A 16144-nucleotide genomic window follows, 5' to 3' on the forward strand; every position below is an offset into this window, starting at 1 on the left:
CAACAGTGGTTTTTGTATGCCACACAAAAATTGTTTCTTTTCTCATTTCGGATAATTAACGACGTCCTACAAATGCAGAATATATAACACGCTGACGAGAAGCACCAGACTAACGGCCGATAGAATGCTGGCCCGACCACTCAGTCGAACTGTGTATCTTGTAGGTGTCCAAATGAAGAAAGCGATAATTTGTAGAGGTATGCACCGTTCCTTCTGTGGGGAATGGTATCGCGGAGGAGTCCATGCTGCTTCGAGTCGGCTAGCGCTGTTGCGGCTTCCTCGCGCCCGTCAACTCCACCAGTTCACTCCCACAGCTGACGCCAGCGTGCGCGTTTTCGGGCAACGCGTCTCGGCGCACACGCATCACGCGATGCTATCGCACCACCGAACACCGTCGCCCCTTGGCGACGGCCGTCGGCGAAGGTCATTGCACCGACATACCAGTGTTGAGAGGTCGGACAACGGTGCGTAGCTCAAATGCAGCCAAACACAAAAAAGTGGAAAACAACTTTGTAGCCAGATATAGCCATTGTTATTTTCAGTTTTATCTGTATATACATTTTCACATTCGACTACGGTAATCCCTTTTTGTACAACCCGTCATAAAAAAAAATTGAGGACGCTTAAGCTTCGCTTTCAAGAGTGGAACGCGATAGCGTTATCGCACCCCGTTCGCACCGCCCACTCATTCGCTCGGCATGCTCGAGTCACACAACGAGATAGTTTTTATATACAACACTTCTAATTCCACAGCACAACTTTATTCTAATTATTTGTTCTAACAAGTGCTTCTCCCAGTCTACATTACCGCACTGTGTTGTACACACTACAACGTTTCTTGTTCCCCTGTTCCTTTAGCGTTCACACGCACTGAGTATCTCGGTCACTCAGCGCACACATACACACACACCACACTGGCATTTTCACACCTGAACATCGCCCCCGAGGGCTCCGTGGTCGCTGCGCATGCGTTAGCTGAGAGAAGGTGAGAAAGGAGGACAAGTTGGCTTTACCGGATGTGACGTCACATCGTTGTTTGTTTTTGCTTTTATGAAATAACTACCCTCGAACTCGGACGGCATGGCTCGCGTCTCGTTCGCGCGCGTACGTGTGGATTTGCTCCGCTTTTAGTTTTTGGCGAATGCTTAGAAGCTTCAAGTTGCGGACACTGCGGTGGGCCAGGGCTTGATGACATTTGTTGCCCAGCTGCTGGTGCAACCGCGACGTACTTGGAACAACGGTAAGTGTTGTGCGATTACCCGTTCTCTTGCTGACACGTAAAAAACCGGTTGCGCATTCGAGCTGTGGTCGATGTGATCTCGAAATTCGAAGGAACACGAAACGGTTGTCGCAGGTCCCGCAGTGATCGCAGTATAATTTATTCGTTCGTGCCTTCAACGCCGCAGTTCGTACGCGTTGCACCGATGTAAAAAAAAGAACAAAAAAAAACAGCGACATCTTCCTCGCGCCAGAAATGCATGCACTCAACTAGCGTGGATGTCGTCCTATGATGTTTATCGCGTTCTTAAGTCTATTTTTCTCCATCTCTATAGGATGACTACGCTATGCCCTTCTTATTTATCCCTGCAGCGCATTGCTGCATTTAATTACCTTTCTCACTGCTGACCGCGGTATGGGCGTCAGAGGCTTTCATTCGTTGCAGTGACGAAAGCGTATATCCTTCACTTAAAGCTTCTTAGTAGCTCCTTTGCGAGCCGTGGAGTTAAATCATACAATGCGTACGTTGTGAGCGAGCTGGTAAACGAAACCACTTTACTGCTGCTGCTACTATCACTTTTACGGGAACTTTCAAAATTAAACATATATGAGTATGAATCGGCTCACCAAACTTTATATGCACGTCCGTTGCTTTCGTTCATAGATCATGTGCGTAGCTTTGCAACCGTGACCGATATTGTAAAAACAGCAAGAAGACAGATGACACAAGTAATGTGTCTGCTTTAATTGTTGTATGTGCTGTGTTTAGAATATCAACCAACCCCGCGCAGTTACAGCTAAAACGTGTTTTTTCTTGCTGCATGAGGAGCATTTGCTTCTAATTGTGGCAGTAACGTTGTGAATTGTCCTCGGCCCAGATCGCTGACTGTCTGCAAACTTGTCTAATTTGTTTCACTTTGCTGCTGTCTTTACAGCTTCTGCTTATTTCCTCTGCCTGCACCTTATATTTGTTGTGTTTATCGAGACCTGGCCTGTCTCTGCCTCGTTGAAGACAAATGGACACAAGTACTGGTTGCTGTTGGTTTGTTTGGTTTGCTCAGTCTGAGCGTGGTATGTATATCCATGCTCAGTCTGAGCGTGGTATGTATATCCATTTGCTAAAAGGGTATGCAGCTGCGTCTAATGCAGGTACTGCTCATCTAAAGGTAGATTTAATAAGTAGTGGTTTGAGTGAGAATTAGTTGCTTTGAGTGATGTATGACACCAGAGAGTTATTGTTCTAGAAAGGTGACAAAGCTGGTCCACAAATTTAAGGTATGGAGATGCTTAACCATTTAAGTGTTCTAAGTTGCCATGAAGTATTACACACATTTAAAATTTCAGTTGCAAAAGACATAGTAGAAGAAGAATCCAGAGGATTTGCTGCCAGATGTCTTGCGACAATAAACTAGAGAAAGCATTATAGTGTGAGCTGCCAATGGTTGTCGTCAGCTCTAACCCATTTTTCTATATAGTCACTGTTGCTTCATTGTCTGTTGCCATCACATGCTTGTTATAAACAAAAAATTGAGCTGCATGATTCCCCTGATTTTTCTCGCTCATAAGATACAAATGTTTTGATTTCGGCTGCCTTGGGGCCTCATGGTAGAAAACGAGTGTTTATTAGCCAGTTGTCAGATTCTAAGATCATGTGCTTTGTAATGTGGGTGTTTTAAAGGATACCACACGTCTGCCATCATAACTGTGAGTGCTGCTGCCTAGCACTCCCACAGCTTTGCTTGGTAAATATGCGCAGCTATCCAAGAAAATTGACATTGGGACAACTGCCGTTGAAGCTCACTTGGTAGAGCATTGCAAGCACAAGGCAGAAAACGTGGGTTCAGCTTCGTTGTCTCTTATGCAAAGCATTTTTATGAGCTGTCTCCTGGCTTCTTCGTACATCCAGTCAGAGAGGCTCAATAATAGTTAGTAACGTGCCTGATGGTGGGTCGTTAATCTGGGTCCTTAGTGCAGCAGCCCAATTCTTTACCCATTAGGCTAAAGATGCATGCATAGCGCGCCAGATTAATCTCATTGGTTCTTTCGTAGCAGCTAATTTTTTCAGATGTTATGTGACACAGAGTTTGGGATTCACCCGTTTCAGCTCAGATGCAACAAAGCAGGTGTTGTGTCTATTTCGGTGAGAAGTGTGTGCAGTTGTTTTGGTTTCTCTGTGTTGACATAGTGTGCTTTGTATTTCATGTGGTGTTAGGCATTACCTCAATTGCAGCTTCAATGCTGTGCCCATAAAAGCAGTTGTAGGTAGGTGCTCAGGAGTAACGGGAAGCTCATTCTTCCTCATTCTCTCTTGCATACAGCAGGTAGTGTGTCCAGTTTAGTGCCATGCACCTGTGTGGGGCATTTCCTCGTTCTTATTCTGCTGATGTGTTGTAGATAGGGGGAAAGTCAATCCTCTACATCATGGTTGTCAGTGCCGCTGAATACAGTGCAGTCTCAGTCTCGTTGCCTTGAAATGTCATAAGAGGTGACATCTGGGGGTAAAGTAGCATCTTGCTGTACCTTGTCATCGGGCATAGCCAAGGTTGTGGTTGCGCAACCCAAAGATCCTGGAACTTTCTGTGGGACCAATGGCACCGATGTTGAAAAGTGGGTGGCTATGTACGAACGTGTGAGTGGAATCAGCAGATGGGACCCCACGCGTGTGGTAGTTAACCTGTTGTTCTACCTAAGAGGCACGGCAAAGGTGTGGTATGAAAACCACGAAAAGGAGCTAACCAGCTGGGACCAATGCAAAGATAAGTTGACAGAGTTGTTTGGCAAACCAGCCGGCCGTAAAATTGACGCAAAACAGGAATAGGCCTCCTGTACCCAATCTCCCACGGAGTCCTATCTCTTGTACATCCAAGACATGCTGGCACTTTGTCGTAAAGCAAACCCGATCACGACATGACAGAAGCTGAGAAGGTCGGGCATGTGCTTAAGGGTTGCTGACGACGCCTTTAATCTGCTCATGTGCAAAAGCTGCTCTACAGTTGATGTTATCTTTAAAGAGTGCCAACAATTCCAGCACGCCAAAAGCCGATGCGTCTTGCAACCATTCGCCAGACTTCCCACTACTGCTGCAACGCCAACGTGTGAAGATCAACCCACACAGCAGCATGCGTCGCCATCGGAGGATGTGGTGCGAATCGTTGACGTGAACTGGATGCGATGGCGCCTGCATTTCTGTTTGCCTATCCCTGATGCTACAACATTTTCAGTCCCCTTCTTACAAGCCATCATTCACCAGGAAGTTGAAAACATTGGCTTACGTTCTGTCTGTGCTGTTGCCAATCCCAGAGCTAACAAACGCCCTTCTACTATTTTTGCTCCACCCCGACGCTTCTCTCCGCGTTATCGCAACCCGACTGAGTAGAGAACTGCGGACGACCAGCCGATATGTTTCACCTGCTGCCGCATTGGTCATGTCGCCTGATACTGTCACAACTCGTGGCCCTTAACACTTCGCATGCCGACTAAGCTGAGCCGTTGTGATGAAAATGCCCGCAATGTTTCGCCCACCGCCGAATCTAACAGCGCCAACTCTGCTAGGAACATGTGGTACAGTCGCTCACCATCGCTGCACGTACACCAGTCTCGTTCACCGCAAGCACGTCGCCCATCTTCGCGTTCGCCACAGCCACGTCGCCTTTCGTCCCCTGTGGCGTTTGGCCGCACCCGTTCGTAAAACTAAGAAATGCAGCCCTCGGAGGTGGTGCTGCATTGCCTAATGCTGCAGCAAATCCTCTGTCTATGCACACAAGGAGAAGCGTAATTGGCGTTAAAATAGACAGCATAGCTGTCCAAGCACTCATCGACAGTGGAGCCCACATACCTGTGATGAGTGCTAGCCTGCGTAGTCGTTTAAAGAAGGTCCTCACCCCAGCAGCTGCCCGAGTGCTTCATATGGCTGACGGTGGAATGCTGGTTCTTGGAATGTGTACTGCAAGTATAGCTGGCCGCCCTACTTCTGTTCTCTTTACTGTGAGCAACATCTTCCCTCACAACGTTATTCTAGGATATGAGTTTTTATCCACTCATTCTGCTCTCCTCGACTGCACGGCCGACGTTCTTCAGTTAGAACTGCCTCAACTCGCCGATGCTCCGAGCACCGCCCCACCGCACTTGTGCTCACTTCGTGATGTGCGTCTGTCACTCGAAGCAGTTACTTACGTCACTTTGACCGCCCAGCCACAGTTTCCTGATGGTGAATATGTGCTTCGCCCCATCATCGATGTGCTTTGAACCGGTCACGGTTACTAACAATGACATTGTTTTACCTCTTCTGAATTTGAGCCTGTGCCCTCAAGTGATTCCGGCCAGCATGTTCTTGGACAGCGTTTCTAGTGGTTCTGAATTTGATATTGTGAGTCTGAATTCTGAGAGTGGTTTATTAGTGCCAATCGCAGCGCCCAGCTCTAGTTCCTTAACGGACGACTTTGCGAAAATGACTGCACTTAACCTCACCTCTGCACAGGCCAGGGACATACGTCTCCTGCTTGAATCGTACAGTGGAATCTTTGATTTCGGCAACAGGCCTTTAGGCTGAACATCTGTTGTTCACTACCATATAAACACTGGAGACACAAATGCTATTTGTCAGCGTCCCTATCGTGCATCGCATGCTGAACGTCGAGTCATCCAATCAGAGGTGGGCAAAACGCTCCGCAAAGGGGTCATCGAGCCATAAGCCAGCCCTACGCCTGTCGTCCGTGTGAAAAAAGAAAGATGGTGCCTGGCATATTTTCGTCGATTATTGCCACTTAAATGAGATCACGCGAAAAGATGTCTACCCACTACCATGCATCGATGACGCCTTGGACTGCTTGCACAGAGCTAAATACTTACCGTCCATCGATCTTCGATCCAGCTACTGGCAGATTTTGGTTGATGATATGGTTGGAGAAGACAGCCTTCATCACACCGGATGGCTTATATCCATTCAAAATCATGCCCTTTTGCCTATGCAATGCTCCTGCGACATTTGAACTTGTGATGGACTCTCTTCTGCGATGCTACAAATGGACCACCTGTCTTTGTTACCTTGACGAAGCTGCTTTTTCTCCCATGTTGGGCAGCTGCCTTACCCGACTCACTGCCATTATTGCGGTCTTCTGAAAAGCTGGCCTCCAACTCCACGAAGTGTCAATTTGGGCACCGTCAGATTACCGTGTTGGGGCACCTCATTGACGCATCCGGTGTCCAACCAGATTCGGAAAAAGTTCGTGCCATACGCAATTTCCCTCTGCCACATTCTGCTTCTGACGTGCGCTGCTTCTTCGGCCTGCGTTCTTACTTTCATCGTTTCATCAAAAACCTTGCCAACATTGCTCGGCCTTTGACAGATCAAAAAGAAGAACACACCATTCTCATGGGGCCCGGAGCAGGCTTATGCGTTTGCCGCTCTCATCAGGTTTCTGACCACCTTTCCCATACTTGCCCACTTTGATCCATCTGCACCGACCGAAGTCTACACTGGCGCAAGCGGCCATGGCATCGGCGCTGTTCTCGATCAACAACAGAATGGTACGGAGTGCGTGATAGCTTACGCCAACCGCCTGCTGTCACCTGCCGAGAGAAATTACCCCATCACCGAGTGGGAGTGCTTCGCTTTAGTTTGGGCTGTCGTCAAGTTCCGGCCATATTTGTACGGCCGTACATTTTCAGTCGTTACAGACCACCACGCACTCTGCCGGCTGTCTTCCCTCCGGGACCCGAAAGGACGGCTTGGTGGCTGGGCTTTGTGGCTCCAGGAATTTTCATTTATTGTCAATTACAAGACTGGATGCCTCCACAAGGACACTAACTGCCTCTCGTCACCCCGTGGATCCACTTGATCCTTCTGTGCATGATCCGGTGACCTGCGTGATGGCTTTCACTGACATGACTGACATGCGCACCGAACAACGCAACGAGTCCTTACAGTCCATCATTGCCGGAGTGCAATCACTCCGACAGCACTGACGGCACATGCCGCATGTTCTTGCTGCGCAACGGCATCCTCTACCACCGCAATATGAACGCTGATGGCCCTGAGTTGCTCCTTGGCCGTCCTCATCATCTGCAATCTGTTGCTCTTGAACAACTTCGCGATGCACCGACGGTGGGACACCTTGAAGTTTTGCATACATACGATCATGTACAACGCCGGTTCTTCTGGCCAGGTCTCTACTGCTTTGTGCACTGTTATGTCGCAACTTGCGAATTGTGTCAGTGCCGGAAGAAATTTCCCCTACCACCTGTCGGATGACTCCATCCAGTTGAAGTTCCCTGTGAACCGTTCTCTCGCTTAGGCCTGGACTTACCTGGCACTTTTCCGACGACGACTAGAGCTAACAAGTCGAGTGCCATCGCTACTGATTACATGACACGCTATGCGATAACAAAGGCGTTGCCGACTAGCTGTGCAACAGACGTCGTCGCTATTCTCCTCCACGACGTCATTCTCCACCATGGTGCACCTCGACAGTTATTACAGACCGCAGCTGCTCATTCTTGTCTCTAGTTGTCGACGGCCTCGTCCGCTCTTGTGCCACTGAGCATAAGCTGTCCACCGCCTACCACCCACAAACAAACGGTCTTATGGAATGTCTCAACCGAACAATCACAGAGATGCTGTCGATGTAGGTCTCCAACGATCACCGCGACTGGGACACCACGCTGGCCTTACTGCCGTTTGTGTATAACTTGTCCCGACGTGACATTGCAGGATATTCACCCTTTTATCTTTTGTATGGTTGCAACCCCACTTTGCCCTTTGACATCATAATCCCTTCTGTGCCACGTGTTGCAACTGACCATGCTCATAAAGTCATCGATCGCGCTCACAGGGCATGTCAAGTCGCCCGATCTCGTTTATTAGCCCCGCAGCATATACCAAAAGAGTTATGACTGATGCCATCGCGATGTTAAGTTCGCACCAGGTGCTTGGATGCTCCTTTGGTCACCATGTCGTCGGGTTGGCCTCTCCCAGAAGCTTCTCTCTCACTACACAGGGCCTTATGAAGTCCTAAGTCAAGTTAACAACGTAAATTACGAGATTTCGCCACTTCAGTTTGATGCATCCTCAAGTCTGACGCCTGTTGACGTCGTGCATGTTTCGCGGCTGAAGCCATACTTCGCTCGCGATTCTTTGCCTACCATGAGCCAAGACGGCGCTTCACCACCCGGGGGTCCTGTTACGGAAGGATGAAAAAAGAGAGGAAGAAGACCACAGCACGCTGGCTGCTGCGTGCTGTTGGTGGTCAGCCATCTTAACTACTCTGCCTCATCTTGTATATTGACACGTGTACTTCTTTATCTTTATTGGGTAACCACTTCTCGCCGCCTAACAAATGTTATCGCACAGCACAGGACGCGCCTGCATGTAAAAGAAGTTTCTGGAATGTTATCGATGGTTCCGTCCACTGTCTTTCACTGCAACTTGTGTTATCTGATTGCATGTGTGCGCGACGCGAATAATGTGGAACATTGTGGAAGGCACGCAGGTCCCAGTGACTGCTCTGGAACATTCGACGACAGATGTATAAAAGCCGACGCGCTTGACCCGCTCATCAGATTTTCGACGACCGCCGATCGTGTTCGCCGCTACCATCCTTCTTTGAGTGTAGCCTCTTTTGAGGGCACAAGTTCGCCCAATAAAACGCTTGTTTCGTTAATCATAGTTTTGCTGCCTTCTCAACCGTCACTACCACGTGACAATATATATTGTAAATACAGTCTTTCTATACTCCCAACATCCCCGTAACAGTATGCTTTGCCTCTGGCATGTTCATGATCTCCGATGGTATATAAAACTGATGCAGACTAAGCTTCACAAAGAATTATGTTCCGTCTCTTCCTTACAGGCTGCTGTGTTTCAGCTAAATCTGCTTTTCCTGTGTCCAGTGGTCTTGTCGCTCAATTAGTGCTTGCCTATTTCTGTTACACTGCAACCTCTCTTCTCCTCTCTCCTCTTGTCCTCCTGTCCTTTACACTGCTGCAAACTTTTAGATTTCAATACTCGAATGATTAATACAAAGATTGGTGCTACCATATAATATGTGACGGCTGTCATGACGGCAATAATTTAGGTGGACCTGAAACTAAATGAAAAAAACAAAAAACAAAACAGGCATGTGTGAATAGGAATAACTTCCTTGTGACAAAACTGACTCCATGCTAAACTTTGCCTCAAGGAAATTGGTCTTAAAAGTCTCAAACCCATTTGCGCATACTGCATAAGCCAAGTTTTCCACTCGTCAAAACAGCAGCCGCCACAAAGTGTTAGGAAAGAGGCAAAGAAACCATGCCTTTGCATTCGTACTCTCCTCACAAAGCTTGTGTCATATATGCAATCACTCACCATACACAAACACATTGGTCAACACTGCAATGTTTGGAAGAACCCGAACCAACACTATGTAGCCATTTACCTGCAGTATGCCTCCTGTAACATGAATCCCCACTGTGCTTGGAATCTACATAACTTTTTTTTAATTTCTCAGGCATTTGGTGGTAGAGGCCAATGCATTAGACAGAAATCCTGCTACACTGCAGCAATGTTCAGAATGTAGTATGAAGTACTCTGTCTGGCTGGAAGTTGAAGATAGAAATTGTATTAGTCGTTAAAATATAGTAGCCAGTATTGAAACTACACATGCACTCAAGGCTGAGCCACATCATGAGAACACGGAAGAGCAGACACACACTTGAGCTGCATTGTGTAGCTTTACCAACAAGCCCAGCTGTACACTGAAGTAAGGCATGTTTTGGGCTAGTCAGCTCGTAGCTTCAGCAAAATTTTAAACTCTGCGAGGAAGACAGGACACGAACAAAAACATAAATGCATGCACAAAGTGTAGACTTCCGACTGGCTTTGTTTGGTGAAGGCAGAGAGTTTATAAGGTTCTTCAAAATGGCAAAACAAAGAACATTCGCAATGAAATTGTGCACGAGGAAGTGACAAAAAATAGCAAGGCCACCTGTGCATTAAGAGCGCAGTAGAGTCCCAATGTGCCCACCTAAGAATTCTATTTCTTTCCTTGATAGGGATCAAGAAGGTGAGCTAACTTAGTTGTCACACCTTTTAGCGATGTGGAATGCCTTGATGACTTCTCTTTCTGTTCTTCAGTTTGCCTTCGAAAGGAATTTATTCTGTTCCTCATAAGGCAGGCAGCTTTTGCTGTCGCAGCTCCTGCACTGCAAGAGGAGGTTCTCAAGGAAAGAATTGAAGTCTTAGATAGGCACATTAAGACTCTCCTGCACTCTTAATGCATACATGGCCTTGATATTTTTCGTCAATACCTCGTGCACAAATTTTTTGCAATTGCTCCTTGTTTTGCTATATTGAAGTACCTTATATATTCTTTGCTTTCACAAAATAAAACCGGTTGGAAGCCTGTGCTTTATGTGTGTCTATGTTTCAGTTCACGTCCTGTCTTCCTCGCACAGTTAAAATTTTGCCTAAACAGTTGTCTAGCTTGTGTATACGATGAGTAATTGATATTATGATGACTGCAGCACAGCAATGGTCTAGTGGCATATTGTCGACATAGTATAGAGATGGTACTAAGTTAAAAATTTGGAAATGCTATAAATTGTGCAATCAACCCTTATCCCTCGGTTTCCTACAGCTGCAGAGCACTTGACCACTGCAGCAGTCAAGCATGCTGTATATTGGGCAGTGCCAGGAATTGCGAGATCGAGACAGGCTGCCACTAGAAGTTCCTTGGGCCAGGTGATAACTCAAATACATCCAAATATTTCTATATTTCACTATATAAACCTTTGTAGAATGAGGAACTTTTCAAGGGTGAAGTTGTTTCACACAAAGGAAAACTATTACTAAATAGTGACCAGTTCCTTTTGTTTTGTAAGCCAGATTGCATGTATTTGACATTGCTTACTGACTCTTAATTATTCTCGCTGTCCAATACAAGCATATGCACTCACATATGTTTTCAAACAAAATTATTGTGTGGAGCCATGTTTGTGGTGGAATAAAATTGGTCCCAATACAGAGCTTTGTGGCACACCAGATCTTACTAGCGATCGCGGAGAAGAAAGTTAATTAGTAGTTACAAATTGGTACCGGTTAGTTGAGAATTTACTGATCCAATTCGTAGTCCTGTCAATTCGAAGTTTACTGTCGTTTGTGTATCGGACCAAGCCGATGTCCCTGGCCTGGGCGGTCCCTGGCGCTTCACCTAGTGGTGGCCTTTGAAAATAGCAGTGTGGCACCAGTGGTTGCATCAGGATCTAGGCTCATGAAGATAGACAGCAACGTGCACAGGTCAAGGAGTTCGGTAGCCTGGTACTCGTCACATTTGTGGAGAACACTATAGTATTTGCGAGTCCTAGCCCCTACCTAGGGTACCAGTCTGTGCACTGCGCGTGTGTGTGTATATATATATATATATATATATATATATATATAATATGTTGTGCAGGATTGCTCGTTGGCAGCACGTGCTCATGCAGCAGCTGACGGGTCTTCGATGTGTTTCGCCCTGGTAGTGCGGTCGTCTTTGTGGTTCTAGAGCTGCGCTGGCATTGCCCAAGAACAGGATATATCGGCATGGTGCAGAATTGCAGACTGGGGGCGCTCCATTCTATTCCCACTTCATTCCTTCAGAGTTGTGGTTTATGTGATTCCAGTCCTTTTGTTGGGGTTCTGACAGTTGAACCATTCCCACTCCTTGAGTGGTCGAACTAGTCTGCTCCAATCCTCCAATTACAGTAAATAAAACGCTTTCTGTGTAATTACTTACTACTAGCGCCCCGATACGATAGCGTAGAGGTAGAGCATCTGCCTCACGTGCAAAAGGACTGTGGTTCAAATCCCGGTGCCACGCAATTTTCCACTGGATAAAAAAAATCCACATGTTGATACAGCTGTATAAACAGGCCTGGTGGCCTGACCCCGGTGACCAGAACCGGCAATACACTCCCTCACCAGAGCAGGATTGGCCACCTTGGTGCAGTACTTGGCCAATACTTGGCCAGTCCTTGACCTTCTGTATGAATAGAACAATCAAACCTCGGCCCTCAGTCCCCAGCAGCTACTAAGCAACTGACCATTGCGGCGGTCAGACCTGTGATGCAGCTGAGCGTGCTAAGAATCTCTGGATCTGGACAGGCCGCCATTGGAATCTGAACCTGGCAATGTTTAACGCTAGAACGTTTTCTAGTGAGGAGAGTCTAACAGTGCTATTGGAGGAATTAGCGGGCATTAAATGGGATATAATAGAGCTCAGTGAGGTTGGGAGGACAAATGAAGCGTATACAGTGCTAAAAAGCGGGCACATGCTGTGCCACCAGGGCTTAGCGGAGAGACGAGAACTAGGAGTCGGATTCCTGTTTAATAAGGATATAGCTGGTAACATACAGGAATTGTATAGCATTTACGAGAGGGTGGCAGGTCTTGCTGTGAAACTTATAAGAGGTACGAATTGAAGGTCATACAGGTCTACGCCCCTACATCTAGTCATGATAACCAGGAAGTCGAAAGCTTCTATGAAGACGTGGAATCGAGCTAGGTAAAGCCAAAACAAAATACACTATACTGATGGCCGACTTCAATGCCAGGGTAGGCAAGAAGCAGGCTGGAGAAAAGTCATAGGGGGAATATGGCAAAGGTTCTAGGCATAGTAGGGAAGAGTTATTAGTAGAGTTTGCAGAACGGAATAATTTGCGGACAATAAATACCTTCTTCCGCAAGCGGGATAAACGAAAGTGGACGTGGAGGAGCCCTAATGGCGAGACTAAAAATGAAATAGACCTCATACCCTGTGCTGACCCTGGCATCATACAACATGTGTATGTGCTCGGCAAGGTGCGCTGCAGTGACCATAGGATAGTAAGATCTCGAATTAGCCTAGACTTGAGGAGGGAATGGAAAAAACTGGTACATAAGAAGCCGATCAATGAGTTAGCGGTAAGAGGGAAAATAGAGGAATTTCGGATCAAGCTACAGAAGAGGTATAGGGCTTTAACTCGGGAAGAGAACCTTAGTGTTGAAGCAATGAACGAAAATCTTATGGGCATCATTAAGGAGCATGCAATAGAAGTCGGTTGTAACTTCGTTAGACAGGATACCAGTAAGCTATCGCAGGAGACGAAAGATTAATTTTAATACCACCCCTTATACATAGCTTTCATTGATTACAAGAAAGTGTTTGATTCAGTAAAAACCTCAGCAGTCATGCAGGCATTATGCAATTGGGGTGTAGACGAGCCATATGTAAAAATAGTGAAAGATATCTACAGCAGCTCCACAGCCACCGTAGTCCATAAAGAAAGCAACAACATCCCTATAAAGAAGGGTGTCAGGCAGGAAGATACGAACCCTCCAATGCTATTCACAGCACGTTTACAGGAGGTATTCAGAGACCTGGATTGGGAAGAATTGGGGATAAGAGTTAATGGAGAATACCTTAGTTACTTGCGATTCGCTGATGATATTGCCTTGCTTAGTAACTCATGGGACCAATTGCAATGCATGCTCACTGACCCGGAGAGGCAAAGCAGAATGGTAGGTTGGAAAATTAATCTGCAGAAAACTAAAGTAATTTTTAACAGTCTCGGAAGAGAACAGCAGTTTACGATAGGTAGCGAGGCACTGGAAGTGGTAAGGGAATACATCTACTTAGGGCAGGCAGTGACCGCGAGTCCGGATCATGAGACCGAAATAATCAGAAGGATAAGAATGGGCTGGGGTGCGTTTGGCAGGCATTCTCAGATCATGAACAGCAGGTTGCCATTATCCCTGAAGAGAAAAGTGTATAACTGGTGTGTCTTACCAGTACTCACCTACGGGGCAGAAACCTGGAGGCTTACAAAAAGGGTTCTACTTAAACTGAGGACGACACATCGAGCTATGGAAAGAAGAATTATGGGTGTAACGTTAAGGGGATAAGATGAGAGCAGATTGGGTGAGGGAACAAACGCGAGTTAATGATATCTTACTTGAAATCAAGAAAAATGGGCATGGGCAGGGCATGTAATGAGGAGGGAAGATAACCGATGGTCATTAAGGGTTATGGACTGGATTTCAGAGAGGGGAAGCGTAGGAGGGGGCAGCAGAAAGTTACGTGGGCGGATGAGATTAAGAAGTTTGCAGGGACAGCATGGCCACAATTAGCGCATGACCGGGGTAGTTGCTGTTTATTCAAGCATTTTGCAAATGTGGCTCGCTTCTAAGCACCCCTTCTTATCTCTAAAAAAAACAGAAATGAACATCCAGTATTCTTATTTAACTTTCACTAAGCTTATCGTATAGCTCAGTGTTAACATACAGGTTAACATACAGTATTTACAGGTGAGGTTACAGAAAGTAGTAATAATTGACAGTAAACACTGCTTGGGTGGTGAAAAACATGGGAATCAGGTCATTTTATTTTCGAAAATTTTTTTTTGGCATAGGAGGCTAAGCAAGCGGTGATGTAGCAACACTGTAAAGACTGAATAAGATGGATGTGGAATGCCTTGATGACTTCTCTTTCTGTTTTTTATTTTGCCTTCGAAAGGAATTTATTCTGTTCCAGATAAGGGAGGCAGCTTTTGCATCTGCAACAGAACATTGGTGGATGTTGTGTGAAGCACTTTCTCCATGCTTTTTCACTACCTGAGCAAGGTAACTTTCTTGGTGCTTCATCACGCAATTTATACAATCAACTTCCATTAATTCTACCCTCACGAGACTGACGGGTCGAATTAAGATGCAAAAACCTGCTGAAGCACCGTTGATTCATTTGGCAATATGTGCTTGAGTAACACGCTTCTGAAACGAACGTGCATCAAATTTCTATTTGTCCACAGTATAAAACTAAAGTAGAAATGACTTAACCCCAAGCCAAAGTAGAAACCTACGCGTACCTCATTTTTTAGAATGCCAGCTGATTTTCCAAAGCCAGCTTCGCCGTATTACAGCCGTGATATGTGGTAAAGCATATGAATGGTGCAACCACGGTTTTAGTTTCGCAATCGATTGCACAGCTAGGCAATTTTCGTCTCAATGTCCTTCGAAAACAAAAAGTGTTCGTTAGAATCAGATAAGTACCACAATCGGACATTGTCAGCTACCGTTACTGCTTGAAAATCTTTCTCGGGTGGGTCAAAAATAGGCATTTCAGAGAGATGGCATTTGTTTAACGCATTCACTGTCCCCTAAGCTCTACTGAGACGTGGGCTGCCACTAAAAGGGGTCATTATTGGGGTCTGGTCAAGTTCGCATTATCCGGCGAATGCCAGTTTTAGGATCGAAATGATGAATGTTTAATCCCATAGAAATGCATGGGCGTCGGCCAGGTTCGAATTAACTGAAAAAATTAAATTAACCGGAGTCAGATTATTGGAAGTTTACTATACACCCTTTTCTGTTCTCCAAGAAGTTGCCATTTTAATATGTAGTTTTCTTCTGTCAGTGTGGCAATGGTGCTAAATTTAGCATTTGTTTGAATCATCCATTGTTCAAGGACAAGCTACAAAGTAGGGGCATACTTTGAGACTTGAAACATTTCCACATATAAAGGCAGGGCATGTTAACATCTGTACAATTAACATAAGTTGGCTGTATTGTCTGCATAGCATGTGGTTGCTTTTTTGGAATGTGGTCTTTCTGTAAAACAAAGTTGCATTTGTTTCAAATAAATTGCTGAACCATTGCTTGTGTGTTTTCCTGTGCTGTCTGTGCTGATTGCGCTTTTGAAAGTGCAGTGAGCAACTGCAGACTGAAATGCACAAGGCTTCACTTTATCATGCCAGGAAGCATTTTGGCTTGACAAAGGAGCCTTAATTAACCCCTTCCATGCAAACACTTTTTTGTATAAACACATCAAATGAAAGACAGTGACCTCTTCTCATGTATTTTAAAGCCTGGCAGTGTTAAAGACAGAGTGAAGTTGTACAAATGCAATTTACTGTTAAGTATTGCTGCTAAAACCTC

General features: G+C 45.9%; 1 long non-coding RNA gene across 2 annotated transcripts; it reads left to right on the top strand.

Annotated features, from left to right (window-relative positions):
• The first annotated feature begins 1121 nt into the window (after positions 1-1121).
• On the top strand, positions 1122-15863 carry LOC129386612 (uncharacterized). 2 transcript variants are annotated; one of them, XR_008613932.2, is made up of 3 exons: positions 1122-1240; positions 2154-2289; positions 10833-11280. It is a non-coding gene; the product is annotated as an uncharacterized lncRNA (long non-coding RNA). The 2 variants fall into 2 exon arrangements; XR_008613933.2 differs by lacking the exons at positions 1122-1240; positions 10833-11280 and adding an exon at positions 14745-15863 and having other exon boundaries at positions 2070-2289.
• The last annotated feature ends 281 nt before the right edge of the window (positions 15864-16144 follow it).

This window comes from Dermacentor andersoni, chromosome 3 (genome assembly GCF_023375885.2).
Source record: "Dermacentor andersoni chromosome 3, qqDerAnde1_hic_scaffold, whole genome shotgun sequence".
Taxonomy (NCBI): Eukaryota; Metazoa; Arthropoda; class Arachnida; order Ixodida; family Ixodidae; genus Dermacentor; species Dermacentor andersoni.